We start from the raw sequence: 13,615 nt of genomic DNA on the forward strand, positions 1-13,615 counted from the left end.
GAATTCAAAGTTATCAATAGTCATATTTAAAATGTTCTCAATCTTAATTGATTAAAGGTATGCAGATTAAAATGCATCTGAACTATCATTTCAAATCTATCATATTAGCTAATATTTTAAAAAGTAAAATGATAAATAATGAAGAATATGTGGGAAAATTGGGAAACTAATACACAGATAGTGGAGTTATAAATTAGTCCACCTATTCCAGAGAACAGTCTAGAAATATATCCAAAAAATATTGCATTTTAATGTAATGCATATGTTTTAACCCAGAAAGGCCACTACTAAATATGCATGTCAAATGAATAAATAATTGTTTTGCTATTTGTTCAAAAATTATTTATAGCAGCTCCTTTATGGTAACAATTAATTGAAAATCAAGGAGATATCCATCATTTGAAGAATGACTAAATAAGTTATAGTTTGTAATTATGAAGAAATTCTATTGAATGATAAGGAATGCTCTTCTCACAAAGATGGTGGAGAGAAACCAGATACTGCTTTAACCTCTCCTAATTTTCCCTCAGAATCAACATGAATCAAGCTAATAAACAAATTTATGGAGTGACAATAATATGTTAAGTTTGGTGAACCAGTTTTTAAATTGGCACTTATGATCAGGGTTCTCTCTAAGGTGGGCTCCTGGGCAACTACTCAATGTGGAAATCACAAATTTGGGGGGGCAGAGCCAAGATGGCAACATGAAGGGATTGAATCTTAGGAGCTCTCTGAAAAAGACTCATAAACTAAGGACTCTAACTAAACTTTCAAGAGACAGAACCCACAAAGGGACCCAGTGAGGCAGTTCTCCTACTCAAGGTAACCTGGAAAAGAGCAGAAAGGCTCTGCTTCCCGGGGTCGGAGGGGTGGCCTGCCAGAGAGGTGACCTGTCAGAACCAAAGAACTTAAGCCTCCTGGAGGCAGCCCCAGGGCACTGGGAGCTGCTGCTCACAGCAGCGGGGTAGTCTCCTAAGTTGTTCCCCGGGGAGCACCGGGCACAAAGTGGGGGAACAGCTGGGGACCACGGCCAGAGTGAGCACTTGGAGCCCAGCCCCCAGAGCACACAATGAGCAGCTTGGTCTTTTGGCAGCCTAGACCTAGAAACAGAAGCAGGCAGAGCCAGTAAGCAGGAGCCTCCAGGGCATGAGCCCATTGAGCTGAGGGAGGGGAGTGAAGAGAGAGAGACTGCCCAGCTTTGTCCTCTGCCCCTGGAACAGGACTCTAGGGCTCTGACCACATTCAGATCCTGATCCCAATCTAGGCCCCCCCATAGAACAACAGGGCCCTCCCACCTCGGCCTTGTGGCAGAGGGGGTGCTTATGGTCATTCACAGACCAGGAGGGAGGACAGAACCTCACACACTGAGACCCTTGTGGGAGTGTCCCAACAGCTCAGGAAGCACCCCCCCAAAACTGGCTTAGGCTGGGAAAATGAACAAGCAACGAAACAAGAGGAAGATCATTGATAAATATTTTGCAAATGAGCCCAAGAAGCATCAAAATACTTAGTCTGAATATGCGGAAGCACAAGCTCCTGCATCTAAAGACTCCAAGAAAAACAGAAATTGGGCTCAGGCTATGATAGAGCTCAAAAAAGGCTTTGAAAATCAAATGAGGGAGTTGGAAGAAAAACTGGGAAAAGAAAGGAGAGAGATGCAGGAAAAACATGAAAATGAAGTCAGCAGCTTAGTCAAGGAAATCCAAAAAAAAAATGCTGAAGAAAATAGCATGCTCAAAAACACCTTAGGTCAAATGGATAAAACAGTTAAAAAAGTTATTGAGGAGAAGAATGCTTTAAAAAGCAAAATTGGCCAGATGGAAAAAGAGATAAGAAAACTCTCTGAGGAGAACAAATCCTTCAGACAAAGAATAGAATTCAGGGAGATTTATGAATTTACCAGAAATCAGGAATCAATTCTTCAAAACCAAAAAAAAAATGAAAATTTAGAAGAAAATGTGAAATATCTCATTGAAAAAACAACTGTTATGGAAAACAGACTTAGGAAAGATAATTTGAAAATTATTGGAATACCTGAAAGTCATATCAGGAAAAGAGCCTTGACATCATTTTCAAAGAATTACTACAGGAAAATTGTCCTGATATTCTAGAAGCAGAGGGCAAAATAGAAATGGAGAGAATCCACCGATCCCCCCGAGAAAGAGATCCCAAAAAACCAACCCCCAGGTATATTATAGCCAAGTTCCAGAACTCCCAAGTCAAAGAGAAAATATTACAAGCAGCCAGAAGGACACAGTTCAAATATCGTGGAGCTGCAGTCAGGATCACAGAGGACTTAGCAGGAACTACAGTGGAAGCTTGTAGGGCTTGGAATACAATATACTGGAAGGCAAAAGAACTTAGAATGCAGCCAAGAATGAACTACCCAGCAAGGCTGAATGTCCTCTTCCAGGGAAAAAGATGGACTTTCAATGAACCAGGGGAATTTCAAATGTTCCTTTTGGAATGGCCAGAGCTGAACAGAAGGTTTGATCTTCAGATACAGGACTCAGGTGAAGCATGGAGATTGGAGGCTGGTAAATATGAGGGACTTAATGAGAATGAACTGCATGTATAGAAAAATGATACTGATAATATTCATATGTACCATCTCAGTTAATATAGCAGGTAGAGGGAGCTTTTATAGTTGAAGCACAGGAGAAAGCTGAATTCAATGATAAAATATGGTGTAAAAATGAAGTCAATAGGAAAAAAAGGGAAATGGAATGGGAGAAAGAAAAAGGAGAGGTGGAATAGTCCAAGATATTTCACATAATAAGATTTTTTTATTACAATGAGCTATTGCAATAATATGGAACGGGGGAGGCAAGGGGGAATGAGGGAACCTTTGCTCTCATCAGAGATGGCTAGGAGAGGAAACAGCAAATATGGGGCATAGGCATCTGGAGCAAGAAGGAGGGGGGAGCAGGGGGAAGGGGTGGTGATGTGAATAAAGGAGGAGAGGATGGACCATGGGGGGGTGAGTGGTGAGATATAACACATTTTCTTTTTTACTTTTTTGCAAGGGGCTGGGATTGGATGGCCTGTAGAAGACCATAGGGCCAGGTGGATTCTGGGCCTAAGGGGTGGTATGGGGCCTCAGGGTTTCTTGGCCCCAGGACCAGGGATCTGTCTGCTGTGTCACTCAGTGACCCTACAGCCAACTCAGAGTGAAAGGAGAGAGAAAATACAATACATGGCAGTGGAGAAATAAGAAAGGAGGGAGTTGCGATTAGCGAAGGCAAAGTTGGAAAAATATGGAAGTAACTTTTGTGATGGACTTATCATAAAGAATGTGATACACCCATGACAGAGTTGATGGTGTTGTAAGAAAGACTGAAGCACATTTTTTCTTATTGTTATTTGGGGGAGGGTGCAGGGCATGTGGGGCTGGGTGGCCTGCCTGGGGCCACATAGCAGGGTGATCTTTGGGTGTCTGGGGCCAGATTTGGACCCAGGTTCTCCTGGCTCAAGGGCCAATGCTCTGTCTGCCACCCAGCCACCCCTACTATTATTACTATTTTATTTTAATTTTGGTCTTTTTTTTTCTTCTTTTTGGTTTTTGCAGGGCAGTGGGGATTGGGTGGCTTGCATGTCACATGGCTGGGTGATTGTTGGGTTTACAAGGCTGGATACGGGTTCGGGTGGTCGTGGCTCCAGGGCTGGTGCTTCCTCCATTGCATCACCTGGCCATACCTACAGTTATTGCTATTATTTTTTTAATTTTAATTTTTTCTCTCCCCTTTACTTTTTTGCCCAAGCAAGTCTATCTATATTCATGGGGAGAGGGGTATTTTGTTTACTTGTAAACAAGTATATTTTATTAATGTAAAAAAAATTGTACAAAATGAGAATAAAAAAACATGAGTAAAAGATCAGAAATAACTATCAAAAAAAGGAATCACAAATTTGCATTTCTATTTTTTAAATTTTCATCTATGCAACAGTATTTTCTAAGCACCCATAGTAATGTTCATTGCAACCATAGATGAAAAAAATTGATAAAACTATATTTGTCATATTTTTTTATTCATTTCTTAAAACTCATTGTACATTTGATTAAAAACTACATTTTAATACATTTTTTCTTATTTCAGTAAACAAACATATGACATAAAGAGAAAAAGTGCCAAACAACCAGGGGGTGACAAGTTTTAATTTTTCCACATTAATTTTTCTCCAAATTCCCCTAAGATATTATGAGTGTTCTGGTATTCCCTGAAATATGAAACCATTAGGAAGTTGTTACACAATGATCCAACTGATACATAGATTTCAAGGGTTATCTTATTGCCCATTTCAGAAACCATGGAGTAGAAGAATAAAAGAGTTAGAATAGGTAGAATGACTTCTGGTTCTCCATACGTTCCAACATTGGCTGCTGGGATAATGTAACTGCTTTCACTCTATAAGGATACTATAAGGAAATTGTGAGTATTACTACATATTCAAAATCTGTATACCTCCTTTATTGGTTTTTATTTGACTATTAAATGCATGAAACTGTTATCTGTCTTTCAGTATATATTTTTGTATACTTAAAACAGTCATTAGGACAGAGAACCAGTTCTTTATTTTAATCCCACCACTGGAGAGACCCCACAGAGTGGAACATTTTCCAGCAAAGTCTGAAATGGGTGACCTTGGGCTTGCCCAAAGGAAAGCATAGAGACCCTGTGTAGGGCCTACAGAGTGAGGCATGAGTCTAGCCTGAGACCTTTAGCAATGAGAGAGTAAGCCTTTGCAGTATGAATGGTGGAAGTACTGATGTTCACAGAGTTGTCTCCAGAGCTCCAGGTGGAGGGTCTGTCCATTCCTCAGTACAAAATTCTGCTTACAAGGAAAAAATTTGAAGCAGAGGGGTATACCCAGAGTAAAGTTAAAAGCCTAGAGCAGAATATACTATGCTTCTGCTAAAGTGAAAAAAAAAAGCAGGGTTAGAAATCCTTATCTCAGACAAAGCAATTGCAAAAATAAATCTCATTAAAAGAGATAAGAAAGAAAACGACATCCTGCTAAAACGTATCATAGACAATGAATTACATTCATTGCCAAATATATATGAACTAATGGTACAGTATTCAAATTCTTAGAGGAAAAGTCAAATAAGTTTTAGGAAGACAGCAAAAACTCTATTGGTGGGGACCTCAACCTCCATCTCACAGAATTAGATAAATCCAAACATAAAATTAAAAAAGAAGGAAGATAAATAGGTAAATAGAATGTTAGAAAACTTAAACATGATAGCCTTCTGGAGAAAAATGAATATATACAGAAAGGGATGTACCTTTTTTCTGTGATGCATAGCAGCTACACAAAAATTGACCATGCATTAGGGAATGAAAACCTCACAATTAAATTCAGAAAGGAAGAATTATTGAATGCATCCTTTTCAGATCATGATGCAATAAAAATCACATGTATAAGGACCATGGATAGATAGACTTAAAACTAATTGGGAATTAATAAGTTTAATTTTAAAGAATGAGTGGATCAAACAACAAATCATAAAAAGAATGAATAATTTCATCCAATACAATTACAGTAATGAGACAACATAGCAAAGCAATTATTATAATTATTTATTTCTTTTAGGAATTTTTGCAAGAGAAATGGGTTTAAGTGGATTGCCCAAGGCCCCAAAGATAGGTACCAGTAAAGCAATTATTACAGGACATATTCTATCTATCAAAGTTTACTAGAATAATACATATATATATATATATATATATATATATATATAGAGAGAGAGAGAGAGAGAGAGAGAGAGAACATAAGCATGCAAATTAAAAAGTTAGAGAAATAATAAAAATCATCCATTAAATAATAAATTAGAAATTCTGGAAATAAAGGTTGAAATTAATAAAATTGAAAGGAAGAAAATTATTGAACTCATAAATTAAACTGAGGTGGTTTTGTGAAAAAAACACAATAAATTGTTTTTTATTATCTTTATCTAATAAAATAGATAAAAGCTTTGGTTAATTTAATTTAAAAAAGAAACAAGAAAACCAAATTACCAGAATCAAAAATAAAAAAGGTAAATCCACCAGCAATGAGGAAGAAAATAAAGAATAATTTGTAACAAATTTTGCCAAATGAATGCCAATAAAAATGACAATCTAAGGGAAAAGGATGATTATTTACAAAAATATAAACTGCCTAGATAAAATAAGAGTAAAATAATTATATAAATAATCCTATCCCCCCCCCCTCAAAAAAATTGAACAAACCATCAATAGTCTCTCTAAGAAAAAAATCTTAAGGACCTGATGGATTCACAAGTGTCAAATATTCTAGGAACAATTAGTTCCAATTCAATATAAACTATCTGAAAAAAATAAGTGAAGAAGGTGCTCTGCCTAATTCCTTCTGATATCAATATAGTGCTGATACCTAAACCAGGAAGAATCAAAATGAGAAAGGAAATTTAAGACCCCTTTCCCAAATGAATATGAATGTAGAAATTTTAAATATAATATTAGCAAAGTTATTACAGTTAGCTATCACTAAGAAAATACATTATGTTCAAGTAGCATTTATACCTGGAATGCAAGATTTGTTGGTTCAATATTAGGAAAACTATCAACATGATTGTTCATATCAATAAAAGATAAACAGAAATAATATTATTACCTAAATAGATGCTAAAAATACCTCTTGATAAAATGCAGTATCCAATCTCATTAAAAATACTAGAATAGGGGCAGCTAGGTGGTGCAGTGGATACAACACTAACCTTGGAGTCACAAGGACCTGAGTTCAAATCTGCCTTCAGAAACAAATAATTATCTAGCTGTGTAATCTTGGGTAAGTCACTTTAACCCCATTGCCTTGAAAATAAAAAAGAAACACTAGAGTGCATAGGAATAAATGGAATGTTCCTTAAAATGATGAGCAGTATCTACTTAAAGCTATCAACAAGCATTAGATGTAATAGATATTAACTAGAAACATTCTCAATAAGATCAATAGTTAAAAAAAGATGCCTGATAGCCTCATAATTCTTTAATATGTTAGCTTTAGCTATAAGAGAAGAAACAGAAATTGAAGGAATTATAATTGATAATGAAAAAATACTCTCTTTGCAGATGATATACCTAGAAAATCCTAGAAAATCATCTTAAAATCTACTGGAATCAATAAGTAATTTTAGCAAAGCAAAAATCATCAGCATTTTTATATATTACTAGGAAGGTACTACAACATCATGAGATAAAGAAATTCCATTTATTATAACTGTGGATAACATAAAATACTTGGGAATCCACCTGGCAAGGAAGACTTAGAAACTACAAAACAATTTTCATACACATAAAATCAGATCTAAATAGATGGGCAAATGTCAAGTGCTCATGGGTTGTTCAAGTTAATATAATAAAAAGGACAATTTTAACTTAATTAAATTATTTATTCAATATCCTACCAATCAAACTGACAAAAAAATTTATTGAGATAGGAAAAAATAGTAACTAAATTCAGTGAGGAGAAAAAGGTCAAGAATGAAGGAAATTAAAAAATAAAAAATGCAAAGAAAGGCAACCTAACTAGATCAGATGTACAATTATTTTATGAGACATTAGTATTCATAACTGCTTGGTACTGTCTAAGAAATATAGTAAGAAATCAGTGGAATAGATCAGGAACAAAACTGACAGCAGTGACCATAGTAATGACCATTACTATGACCATAGTAATCAATTGTAAAATCCAAAGATTGCATCATCTGTGATAAGAATTCATTTAAAAATTGTTGGGTAAACTGGAAAATAATATGGCAGAAACTTTGGCATTGACCAACATCACACACCCTATACTAAGAAAAGGTTAAAATGGGGGAGTATTTAGAAATAAAAGATAATATAAACCAATTAGCAGAACAAAAAGTTTGCCTGTCAGATCTATGGAATGAATAGCAGTTTAAGACCAAGAAAAAGATAGAGAACATTATAAAAAACAAATTCAATAATTTTTATTACTTTAAATTAAGAAACCTTTGCACAAATAAAACCACTTCAACCAAGATTCAAAGGACTGTGGTAATTTGGGAAACAACTTTTACATCTAGTGTTTCTGACAAGAGTAATTTTTAAAATATATAGAGAACTGAATCATATTTGTTAAAAAAATAGTACAAGCCATTCCCCAACAGATAAACGGTCAAAAGACATGGAAAGTCATTTCTCAGAAGAAGAAATCTATAATTATATGAAAAATTGCTCAAAATCATTTTTGATCAAAGAGATGCAAATTAAAATACCTTAAGCCAATCAGATTGGCCAAGATGACTAGAAAGGAAAGTAATGAATTTTGAATGGGATATAGGAAAACAGGACATTAATGCTTTGTTGGTTGAGTTGTGAACTGATCCAAACTTTCTGGAGAGCAGTTTGGAATTATGCCCAAAGGGCAAGAAAAGTGTGCATACCCTTTGATTCAGCAATACTACTACTATATCTATATCCTAAACAGATCATAAAAACTCTAAGAATCCCATATCTAGTAAAATAGTCATAGCAGATTTTTTTGTAGTAGTAAAGATTTGGAAATTGATGGGATGCCCATCGATTGGGGCATGGGTGAACACATTGTGATATATGTATGTAATGGAACACTACTGATCTATATCTCTCTCATGAGAGATGGGACTCCAGAAAAATTGAGAAAGATTTACATGAACTTATGCTGAATGAAGTGAGAGGAACCAGAAGAACACTCACTATACACACTAACAATAGTATGGACTAACAATCAACTATGATGAGCTTGCTCATTTCAGTAGTATAATTAAAGGTAATTAAAAAAAACTAATGATGGAAAATACCATTCATATCTGGAGAATGAACTTATTATCTTCAATTTTTAAAAGTTGTCCTGTGTATTATGTCTCTTTTTCTCTCTATAGTTTTCTTCATTCCATTGGGATTTATTCTTTTCTCACAATGTGATTAACATGAACCCAATCATTAACAAACTTTTAACTTTAGAGTCTATATCAGATTGTTTCCTATCTGGGGAAGTTGGGGCGGGAACTGAAAGAGGGAGAAAATGTAAAATTCAAAAAAAATTGTAAAAAGTGATTAATAAAATCTACCATTGCAAGTAATTGAAAAAATATATGAAACATTAAATAAAAAGAAATGATCATCAGAATGGTTTTTAGAAAAACCTAGGATGTCATAAACAAGCTCACTCAAAGTGAAATAAGCAGAACCACTAGAACATTATATATATATATATATATGAACAATATCACTATGACAATGATCAATTATGAAAACTTAGGTAATCTGATCAAGGCAGTGATTCAAAACTACTCCAAATATGCCTTAATGAAAAATGCTATTCACTTTCAGAGAAAGAATTAATCCTGTATTCAAAATGAAGCATATATATTTTACTTTATTTTCTTCCTTTACCATATTTATATATTCTTTTTATTATGACTGATGTAGAAATAAGTTTTGCACAACTTCACACACATATAATATGAATTTGCTTGCCTTTCCAATGAAGGAAAGGCACAAAAATAAGATATAGAATTTAGAAATCATAATTTAAAAGAGATTGCTCAAACAATGTATATCTAATTGGAGAATATTTAACAAAAAAAATAAAAATGTATCTTAAAAATAATTCAACTGGAACTTAGCCAATTTCTACTTGCTGTTAAAGTTGCTTGTCCTTCATTACCAAAAAGGGACCAACAGCATCAGAAGGGTGATGTCTCAACTTGCAGTTGAATGAAATTTAAATAAGGCAGTCTTACTCTCACCTCCAGGGTCATTTGAGACCAATGACAAGAAATGACCTTTGTCCTTCATTTTCAAAGAAGACCACAATGTCAGGGAGGTGATGCCATGACAAGCACCTGGACTGGATTTGAGTGAAGAGGCTGTGCTAATTCACCAGCCTCACTTTCTCCTTTAGAGCCAAATGGGTCCAGTGGTGAGATATGGACCAGAATGACTGGAGATGGGGGCAGCCAGGTGGCACAGTGGATAGAGCACCAGTCCTTGGGGCTGGGAATGCCTGAGTTCAAGTCTTAACTCAGACACTTGGTAATTGTCTAGCTGTGTGGCCTTGGGCAAGCCAATTGGCCCCATTGCCTTGCAAAAACCTAAAAACAAAAACAACAAAAAAAGAATGACTGGAGATGGCTTTGGATGCAGAACAGTCAGGGTTAAGTAAAAGTCACATGCTAGTAAGTGTCATTAGGCTGGATTTGAACGCCTGTCCTTCAGATTCCAAGGCCCATACTCTCTCCACTGAACCACCTAGTAATTTTAGGGCAAATGGAGATGGCCAATTGGAATAGACCTTGACTTTTTTAGGCCAAGGTCATTCCTAGGTCTCAAACTGTCTGAAATAGCACTGAAAAAATCACTTAAATCAGTGATTTAAGGCTAAATAATAAATGAGGCAGTAGATGGCCTAGTTTGCCTACTCAAAAAAAAATCAATCAGGAAGGGAAAGATCCTCAGGGAGTCTGACCAGAACTGAAGCAGTTGCTATTTACACTTTCTCTGAATCATTAAAACCCACAAAACGACCAAGTGAGGTTTGGACTGGAGCCTGTTATTGGCCAATCAGTAAGAGCAAGACAGATTTGAATTTAGGACCTAACCAAGTAGCTCCATGTGAATCCCAGTGGATTTTATCAAAGTTTCATTTTACAGAGCTCTATTTTCAAGAAATCATATATGAAAATATATGGCACAAAAAAATTCATTCTTTTAGTTTTCAGGTATAAAATACACACACAAAATGACAGAATAAGTAAGTAGTACAGAGAGGAGACAAAAGAAGTTTGCAATCCCCAACTTAAAATATCTTGTAATGTTTAACAGATGATAATTTGGACATATCATGCAAATATCACCCCCATAATAGGTTTGTCTTGGCAAGTAAACTTTGTAGGTAAAACAACTACTTTATATTGTCTTCAGTTATTTTTTTCAGTCTTTTAAATTTATTTCTATTTAAAGATATTATTTGAGTTTTACAATTTTCCCCCATCTTGCTTCTTCCCACACCCCCACCCCACAGATAACACTCTGTCAGTCATTACTTTGTTTCCATGTTGTACCTTGATCCAAATTTGGTGTGATGAGTGAGAAATCATATCCTTAAAGAGAACAGAAAAATCAGAGGTAAAAAGATCAAACAATAAGATATCTGGTTTTTTTTTCTAAATTAAAGGGAATAGTCCTTGTACTTTGTTGAAACTCCACAGCTCCTTATCTGGATATAGATGGTACTCTCCTTTGCAGACAGCCCAAAATTGTTCCCAATTGTTGCACTGATGGCATGAGCAAGGCCTTCAAGGCTGAACATCACTCCCATGTTTCTGTTAGGGTATACAGTGTTTTTCTGGTTCTGCTCATCTCACTCAGCATCAGTTCATGCAAATCCCTCCAGGTTTCCCTGAAATCCCATACCTCCTGGTTTCTAATAGACATGACATACATATGTACCACAGTTTGCTAAGCCATTCCCCAAATGAAGGACATTTACTAGATTTCCAGTTCTTTGACACCACAAACAGGGCTGCTATAAATATTTTTGTCCAAGTAATGTTTTTACCCTTTTTCATCATCTATTCAGGGTATAGACCCAGTAGTGGTATTGCTGGGTCAAAGGGTATGCACATTTTTGTTGCCCTTTGGGCATAGATCCAAATAGCTCTCCAGAAGGGTTGGATGAGTTCACAGCTCCAACAATAGTGTAATAGTGTCCCAGATTTTCCACATCCCTTCCAACAATGATCATTATCCTTCCTGGTCATACTGGCCAATCTGAGAGGTATGAGATGGTACCTCAGAGAAGCTTTAATTTGCATTTCTCTAATCATGATTTAGAGCATTTTTTCATATGGGTATGGATTGATTTTTTGATCTCCTCATCTGTAAATTGCCTTTGCATATCCTTTGACCATTTGTCAAATGGGGAATGGCTTTTTGTTTTAAAAATATGACTCAGTTCTCTGTATATTTTAGAACTAAGTCCTTTGTCAGAATCATTAGTTGCAAAGATTGTTTCTCAATTTACTACATTTCTTTTAATCTTGATTGCATTGGTTTTATCTGTGCAAAATCTTTTTAATTTAATGGAATCAAAATCATCTAATTGTTTCTAGTGATGTTCTCCAACTCTTCCATGGTCATAAACTGTTGCCCTTTCCATAGATCTGCCAGGTAGAATAGTCCTTGATCTTCTAATTTGCTTAAAGTATTGTTTTTTATGTCTATGTTCTATAACCATTTGGACTATCTTAATAAAGGGTGTAAGGTGTTCATCTAATCTAAGTTTCTTCCATACTAACTTCCAATTATACCAGCAGGTTTTTATCAAAGAGGGATATAGCCAGACTCTTTGGGTTTATCAAACAGCAGATTACTATAATCCTCTCCTGCTTTTACACCTAGTATATTCCATTGGTCCACCATGCTATCTCTTAGCCAATACCAAACAGTTTTGGTGACTGCTGCTTTATAATATAATTTTAGTTTGGGTAGTGCTAAGCCACCTTCATTTGCACTTTTTTTCATTAAGCTCCTGGCAATTCTTGACTTTTTATTTCTCCATATGAATTTACTTACAATTTTTTTTCTAACTCATAAAAGTAATTTTTTTGGAATTTTGATTGGTAGGGCACTAAACAGATAGTTTAGTTTTGGTAGAATTGTCATTTTTATTAAATTAGCTCTACCTATCCATGAGCAGTTGATATTTGCCGAGTTATTTAAATCTGATTTAATTTGTGTGAGAAGTGTTTTATAATTATTTTCAAAAATATTCTGAGTCTCTCTTGGCAAATAGACTAACAAATATTTTACACTGTCTGAGGTTACTTTGAATGCCATTTCTCTTTCTAGCACTTCCTGCTGTTTCTTGCTAGACATATATAGAAAAGTTGAGCATTTATGAGGGTTTATTTTATAACCTGCAACTTGGCTAAACTTGCTAATTGTTTCCATTATTTTGTTAGATGATTTCTTGGGATTCTATAGGTAGACCATCATGCCATCTACGAAGAGTGAGAGTTTTGTATCTTCCTTCACAATTCTAATTCCTTCCATTTCTTTTTCTTCTCTAATTGCTGATGCTAATATTTTGAATATAATATATTGAATAGTAGTGGTGATAATGGGGACCTTTGTTTCACCCCTAATCTTACTGGGAATGCCTCTAGCTACTCTCCATTGAATATAATGCTTGTTGATAGTTTCTGGATAGATACTGCTAATTATTTTAAGGAACAGTCCATTTGTTCCTACACTCTCTAGGGTTTTTAATAGGAATGGATGCTGTATTTTGTCAAAAGCTTTTTCAGCATCTATTGATATGATCATATGATTTCTGATAGGTTTGTTGTGGGATATAATTGAGTATACTACCAGTTTTCCTAATATAGAACCATCCCTGCATTCCTGGAATAAATCCTACTTGATCATAATGTATTATCCTAGTGATGACTTGTTGTAGTCGTTTTGTTAAGATTTTATTTGGGATTTTTTTCATCTATATTCGTCAGGGAAATAGGTCTATAATTTTCTTTCTCTGTTTTAACTCTTCCTGGTTTAGGTAACAGTACCATATTGGTTTCATATAA

The sequence above is a fragment of the Macrotis lagotis genome, chromosome X (assembly GCF_037893015.1).
Source record: "Macrotis lagotis isolate mMagLag1 chromosome X, bilby.v1.9.chrom.fasta, whole genome shotgun sequence".
Classification (NCBI taxonomy): domain Eukaryota; kingdom Metazoa; phylum Chordata; class Mammalia; order Peramelemorphia; family Peramelidae; genus Macrotis; species Macrotis lagotis.